The sequence below is a fragment of the Micrasema longulum genome, unplaced genomic scaffold (assembly GCF_059751315.1).
Source record: "Micrasema longulum isolate JH-2025_06_02 unplaced genomic scaffold, ASM5975131v1 h1tg000858l, whole genome shotgun sequence".
NCBI lineage: Eukaryota > Metazoa > Arthropoda > Insecta > Trichoptera > Brachycentridae > Micrasema > Micrasema longulum.
The window spans coordinates 165,436-173,843 of record NW_028278050.1 but is presented as its reverse complement, the minus strand read 5'-3'; positions in this window follow the sequence as shown (position 1 = coordinate 173,843).

Genomic DNA, 8,408 nt, shown 5'->3' with positions numbered 1-8,408 from the left:
TTTGGAACATTGAAGTTGGAAATATGTCCATATCAGAAATATTTAGTTTAAAAGAATAATTGATTGTTAAGCTACAAGCTTTTACGATAGAGATGCATGGAGGCTCTTTGTGGACATCATATGCTCCAACTAGGTAGGGGACATGGAATGATGCGTGTTGTCCAGATGTTCATTGAAATATATGTTTATGCATAGAATTAAGAATAGTCCAGAAACCGCATACGCACATCAAGCAGAAAGCGACTCAACTACTCATAAATGAGCAGGTTTACGTTTTGACCCATTAGTTTCTTTGTAGACGTCGCTCAGTACGCAACTCCTGATTCGAATTTAACCATGCCGTGTTGTGTCCTTTTAAAGTGTAGAAATACTGCTAGGTTCTTAAAGAAACAGGATGCATTCACATTTCATGTGTAATTCATTAAATGAATGTGTTTGTCACAAATGCATTACTGAAAAATTTAATTATTTTTCCATCTGTCAGATTGTCGAAGAAACAAAATAGAAATTTCGTTAGTGTTGCCAGGGTAGTAAATTTTTTTTCCCTACTTTGCTCATCTAATGAAAGAACTAATGAAAATTAGACCTCGAATTAAAAAACGCCGTGGGGGACATTTGAACGACATTATCTTTAAAACATCAAATATTATTTAACATGATATAAAAGTATCCGTTTTATGTAAAATAAGTTTTGTTTTATATTTTAAGTTCAAAGTTCATTAATTCAATTACTCTTATTAAATGACCTTTTACTTATTTACTCTGCTGTGTCAATCAATGTTTCCACGTGCACGATAAAATTTTAGAGAAATAAACAGATTGTTTTTTTTTAACCTTACATTTGTGTTATGATTATTTTTTTTCCCATCAAGCAACATTACCCGGTGACTTCACGAATGTGCGCGGTGAAAGTGTGGCATAGTGGGGGGATTATTAAACACAGTCCGATGTATTCAAATATGATTCTACGCTGTCCTGGACTATTCTTAATTCTATGTACTTATGTAATAATATTTATTTTTTTTATTTTCAAAAATGAATTAAAATGTTTTTTTTGTAATATACAGAGTGTTCTTTAAACCCTGTCACATCCGAAACCACTATGATCAGTGTGAGCAAGAAGACATATTGGCACATTAAAATATTTTTTTAGAATAAATAAAATCATAAAAAATAAAATATAGAAAAAAAACAAATGGTTGCTCACTTCTGCAGGAGAGAAACGAGGAGGGGCGAGGGGGGAGTCTGAACTGCAAGGCCGCGCCCTACTCGCCTCTACCCTGCATAAGTAAGCAACCATTTTTTTTTTCTATATTTTATTTTTTATGATTTTAGTCGTTCTAAAAAAATATTTTAATAAGCCAATATGTCTTCTTTCTCATACTGATCATCGTGGTTTCGGATGTGACAGGGTTTAAAAAACACCGTGTATATGTATTTGTATGAATAAATAAATATTTAGTACCTAGAATTTTTAATTTATTACCAAAAGAACTTAAATTTAACTCACATTGTAACAAGAGCAAAATAAGAGAGAGGCTACTCGATCAAGAGTTTATATATGAATAGTAGCTTGGGTGTAATTATTTATTTTTTCAAATATTTTCTTGTATTTAAAAAATAAATTTATATATTATTATTTGTATAAACATGTTTATTCTGATCTTTCCGGCTGTTAATTTTTATATGTTATTCATTGTTTTTATAAATGTATATAATATTATTAAGTCAGTATAAATATAATCTTCACCAACAAGCTACAAAAAGTGGCCTGGTGGAATTTTAATTTTAGTAAAAATATAACAAGTGAATTTTTTTTTTAAAATTGTAAAAATGTATGATTATGCTATTAAATAAATGAATAAAATACATAAAAATAAAATAATTGAAAATTATCAAAGCTTATATTTAAATATTTGTACGGCTCTGCTTTGCATTGATAATATATTAAATAATACATTAAATAATCCTTTTTTTTATTTTTTAAGTGAAAATTAATTACTTATTCATATAATTTATCAGCCTCGAATGTTGTTATTCTTGCTTTTAATAGCAAAAATATGGTACTTAAGATAGCGTAGGTAAAGATTATTCAACCGATAATAATTGGTTCCGATACTTATTCGTTGACGAGAATCACTTCAAAATATTGCAAACGGTTAGGTCTTAATAATAGCCCAGTGCAAATAGTGCAAAAATAACTGTCGCATTCGTAATTATTTGATTAGTTCTATTCTCTATTGCATCTGTTGTATTCAATTGCTTGTTGAAAGATGCCGCGACATGAACGTAGATGTATATGCATGTTTCATAGACTATGCCAAAGCTTTTGATAAAGTACGTCACCAAGAACTTCTAGAAATTTTAAAAATAAACAACCTAGATTCTTGAGATATAAGGATAATTGGTAACCTCTCCTGGCATCAAAAAGCTGCAGTGAAAAACACCACTTGCTTACTTTAGAAGATCGCCGTCTACTGTTGGACATGGGGGTGCTTCATGACATACTCAGTGGACGCCTTGATAGTCCGGCTCTTTTGTCAGAGTTATCATTAAATGTCCCCGGCTACCGCACCCGTCACACGTCGAGCTCTCTATTTCATGTGCCAGCAGTTCGTACGAACTATGCCCAGAACTCTCCACTTATACGTTTTGCTAGTGAATATAATTTGAACTTTCCCCTTATTGATCCATTTGATTGTAAAAAAATAACATTTAAAATGCGCGTCTTAAAACATACTTTTTTGTCTTATACTTAGTTTCAATAATGAAGTTTTATTTTATTTTATTAAATTTTATCTCTATTTCTTAATATTTTATATATATTTATATTTTCGATACCTGACACCCTCTTTCCAATATAACACCCACACACCCACCCTCTCACTCACTTACACTCACACAAACACACTAGTATGTATTGTACGTGTATTTAATGTATTTCTGTGGATATCTGTCATTGGTTTTATTCTCTGTATATGTTATTTGTTATATTTGTATTACATGTATTACTGTTGATATCCCCAATAAATAAAAAAAATAAATAAAAAAAAAAGTGGATGATGAATTGACATCGGATATAGACATGTGTCGAGGAGTCCGGCAAGGATGCATTCTGTCCTCTCCTTTTTAATATGTACCCGGAAGCCATTTTTAGAAATGCACTAAATGAACCAACAAACGGCATTAGCATAAATGGACAAATTATAAACAATATCCGATACGCGGGTGATACTGTCCTTCTAGCAGATAATATCGAAAGCCTGCAACTATTATTGGACAAAGTTCACACAGCAAGTTTGAATAAAGGGCTAGAGATGAATATTTCCAAGACTAAATGTATGGTTATTCAAAAAAAGCCAAAAACTTTCCCAGTGACTTTAAAACTTGGAGCGCAGGTTATTGAGCAAGTTCATCAATATAAATATTTAGGATGCTGGCTGAATGATAAATGGGATCTCGCGAGAGATCAAAGTCAGAATAGAGATGGCGCGAGACTGCTTTTTCAAGATGCGTGACCTTCTTTGCAGTAAAGACTTTAATTTAGACCTCCGAATGCGCATTGCTCGATCTTACGTCTTCTCAGTACTTTTTACGGCGTCGAAACGTGGACACTCACCCAAAACACTTCAAAAAAGATCGAAGCCTTTGAAATGTGGTGCTACAGGAGGATATTAAAAACCTCCTGGGTGGATAGAGTCCGAAACGATGATGTTCCCCGACGGATGGAAAACGATAAAGAGGTACCGAAGACCATAAAGAAAACTTGAGTACTTTGGGCATGTGATGAGAGGCGAAAAATATAAAATTTTACAAGTCATTCTACAGGGAAGGATTGAAGGAAGACGCAGTGCAGGTAGAAGGCGCATCTCTTGGCTTAAGAACTTGCGCGACTGGTTCCATTGCAGCACTCAGTCTTTGTTCAGAGCAACTGCAAATAAAGTAAGAATCGCTACGATCATTTCCAACCTCCATCCGGGAGAGGAACCATAAGAAAGAGAAGAAATTCTCCAAATATCTATTTTATTTATTTTGAATATATAAAATAAATTCCATTATAGAAATTTACAAAGAAGAAAAAATAAAAGAATTTGAGACGAATACTCAGATACTAAAATAATATCGAAATCCCTAAATTCCACATAAGTTATGGTCAAAATAGCTTTGTCTTCAAAGGTGTAAAAAATTACAATAATCTCCCCAATGAACCAAAAACTGATATATCAATAAATAAATTCAAAGTATGTATTTATTTCAAAAAACCAAAATCTTTTCTGTTCATTTGCTGATCTGCAAAAAGCATTTGATAGAGTTGACAGAGAAAAAAATTATGGAAGGTGTTATCGGAGTATGGAGTGAGCGAAGACCTGACACGGGCTATTGCTTCTCTCTATAAAGACAGCACAGCATGTGTTAGGGTAAATGGATCATACACATCGTGGTTTACATTCATAAAGGAGTTAAGCAGGGATGTGTGATGTCACCATGGCTGTTCAACGTGTATATCGATAACTGCATGAAAGAACTGAAAGGCTTGATAATGGGAGCAAAAATGGGTGGTTTAAATGTCAATGGTCTTTTTTATGCTGATGATGCCGTGCTTCATGCTAACGACAAAGAGGAACTGCAATTCTTGGTAACAAAGTTCTACAATGTATGCTAGGGAAGCGATTTGCTGATGAATGTCGATAATTCGAATGTGATGGTTTTTGAAAGAAATGAAAGTATGACTAAATGTGAAATCACTGTGAATGGAGTTATATTAAAACAAGTTGAGGCATTTGCGTATCTGGGAAGTATGTTTACTAGGGATGGAATGACTGAGAAAGATATTGAAAGGAGGGCGAGTGCCGGGAACAAAGTGAACAGTGCACTTAAATCAACTTTGGCAGATAAATGTTTGTCGCAAAAAGCAAAATTAGCAGTTCACAATGGAGTCCTGGTCCCAACCCTGATGTATGGGAGCTAAGTATGGACTTGTAAAAACAGGGATGAAAGTAGGCTGAATGCTGTCGAAATACGATCTCTTAGGCGAATGTGTCGAGATGTCGCAAATGTCCCAAATGTCAAGATCCGTACATCATGTAAGGCTGAGATAGGCATTATTTACAAAATCAAGAAAGGAGCTCTGCGTGGGTTCGGACATGTAGAGCGAATGGACAGCGAAAGACGGCTAAAAATATTTACAATGCGAATGTTGCTGGATGCAGAAATAGAGGAAGACCGAGAAAGACAAGGCTTGGCCAAATCCAAAAGATACTTGAAGATAGACATGTTGAAAGTCGGAATAATCGTGCGCGTGCATGAGAAGATGTATGAATGTAGGGGAAGCGAGATCTGTATGCAAAGATAGAGTGATGTGGCGTTCTATCCTCTCTGCCTACCCTTACGTGGAAACGGTGTGATGGTTTGTTGTTGTAAAGCCTGGCTGATCACACAACCTAAGATGTGTATTTTTCAGAAAACAGCCAGCCCGCCAACAGCCAGACTGCTGTAGATGATCAGTAGTATCAGCTATAATGGCAGCATCATCAGCGTATCTTATATTATTGGTTACTTTGCCATTTATTTAAATTCCTATGTCAAAATCTTTTAAGGCCTCTCTAAATACAAATTCGGAGTATAAGTTAAAAAGCATTGGCGATAGTATGCAACCCTGCCTTACACCTTTCAGGATATGTATGTATGTTGTCAGTTTTAATGTCATGGACGTGTGCAGTTTGATTCCAATAGAGGTTATGATATCTTTCCCATCCAACCCAATTTGGTTTAGAAGATCTAGCAACTTATCTTGTCTTACATTTATTTATTTATTTATTTATTTATTTAATTTTACAATACGCCCAAGGGGCATTTACAAAAAAATATACAGTTAAGTACAAACATAGTGCGTAAAAATTTAAAAGATAAACAATACATTTAGAAACAATAAGAAGCATACTGCCATGCAAAATAAAAAGTGAAACTTTATATAGTAAAAAGAAAAAATAATTTAATAATAATACATTATTGAATGCTTCGATAAGAATAGTCGAGAAAACACATATAGATAAATAGACATCTCTTTGTTGGTCAAGACATTTTTGAGTTAGCATTTGAATAGAAAAAAATATAGATTTCAACACCAGTAATATAGATGAAACTCGAAAATTCTTTTACTTTCCTCGTGGTCAACATATAAATTATAGGCGTTCAACTTATGATATTTTAACCAAAAAAGTTTTGGGTATGTCCAAATGTCTGTGGACTGGCTGGATTTCCACCTTAAGGAGTTATTAGATCTAAATTTGCTGCAACAGAGAGGAAAATATTTTCCATTGTATAACTCATTTTTAAAAATTGTTTTCAGGCGTGGCCTAGTAGGTGAATTGGTTCTCACCCCCTTGAAGGTTTCGGCCCTTTTACTTCACAAAAGTCAGCAGACGGAAGAATTGAGGAAATGTGGATGTTTAAACATAGGAAGAATGATGAATGTTACACAGTGTTTAATGCGTCCACTTAAACCAGCCAATGACAGGTTATAAGCCCTGTTGCAAAAATTTGCATCTATGATATTTTGTTATTGTTTTAACGTTTTACATATTACAAAACTTTGTTTATAGAATAAAGAATCTAAGGTTTGACTCCTATTAATGAACAAGTATTTAATACTTAACTTATTATTCGCTTAAGCATCTTTTTTATTTTAAATACTAACTTTTAATCTCTCAAAATATACAGCCAAAAATCTTCTATCAAATTGATTCAATTTTTAACTGAGGTAATACATAATATTCAAGTACGTAGGTACGCCGTCATTAAAAAATATTTAGGAGTCCCAAAGAACATATTTGAAGCTGTTTTTGTAAAATATTTCCAAATAAATACAGCTGGTAAGAATACTGGCGAGGTGAGCCAGGAGAAAGCAATCTTAGCTTATCTGAGTAAGCACATGGGTTCAAAGCATTAATGTAGCTACTGTCAGATTCGACGACTTAATTAATGGCCCAGACATAGATTAGATTATATTGTATTGTTTTATATTTTTATTACGTAATTCTACCAATACACGTAGCAGCATAATAATTTTAATGATTGCAATCAGTTTCTTTTACGTAATAAAATGGGAGTTTAGAATTACAGTATTATTGACCTTGAAAAGATTAATTTTCGGAAATAGTATTTTTCTGGCGGGTAAAAATAATATATTTAAAACTTCAAGTATAAAGAATAAGTACTTTGGCAGACTTATTGCTAAAAGCAATACCTTCCAGTCAACCGAAAAGCAGACTAGTCAAAATAAGAGATTGGTCAAAATTTTGCACTAAAAAAAACATAAATATTTATCAAAAGATACACACCTAAGTTAAAATAAAAATATAAAAAACCTAATTAATTAAAAATAACAGCTGTTTTTTAATTAGGAGATAAGGTTTGCACATATTAACATTAATAAAAATATTTTAAAAGTGCATTATGTTAGACATATTAAATGATGAGAAATGTGGGAACAGAAAGAGAGAGAAAGAGGAACCAAGGAAAGAAAAAAAGGAATATAAAAATATATATTTGAGAAAAAAAAGCATTAAAAAATCAGGGGTTCAGGATTCTGGGGATATATGTATATATGTTTCGGGCTTTTCTAAAGGTGGCGAGAGAAGGTGCGTTTTTTATATGAAGAGGTAGATTATTCCAAAGCCTAGCAGCTCGGACGGAAAAGGAAGAGCTGAAAAATGATATGCTATGTCGATGAATGGAAAGTGTTCTCTCCTGAGAAGAGTGAAGCGATATATCATGATCAGAAAGGTAAATAAAGTTCTCAGCAAGATATTTTGGAGCGCAAGGGTTATGAAGAATATTATAAAGAAGTGAGAGAGATTGAAAATTTTTGCGCTGATAAATATGAAGCCACTTGAGTTTGGAGCGAAAGGGTGATACTTTATCATAAGGATAATTTTTTGAGGAAAACAAAAGAGAAGCCGAGCAGAATATTTATTATTATTGGTTATAAGCAGGCAGCCTTTTAAGCATAGACATTTGTTATATCTTGTGTACCGCTTTTTTTATGCATTCTCCTTCCTTCATAAAGCATCCAAATGGTTCTTGAACTGATTGACCAAAATAAAATGGACAACTAGGCTTGGCAATTTATTCCAGTCTGAAACCATCGTAATCTACCGCAGTAAAGCATCCTTTTGAGTAATTTAGGGATTTTCGTAGCACATCTTTGGACTTTTTCCAGTAGCTCGATGTCTTGGGTGAAGTAGGGACTCCAAGCTTGATATGCATACTCCAATAAAGGCCTTACATAGGTCTTATATATTTGAAGAAATATCGCTGGAGTAATATTTTAGAATGCCTTTTTAATCAAATAAATTATTGACTTTGCTTTCTCGGCAATAGATGTAATGTGAACTTTCCATTTTAAA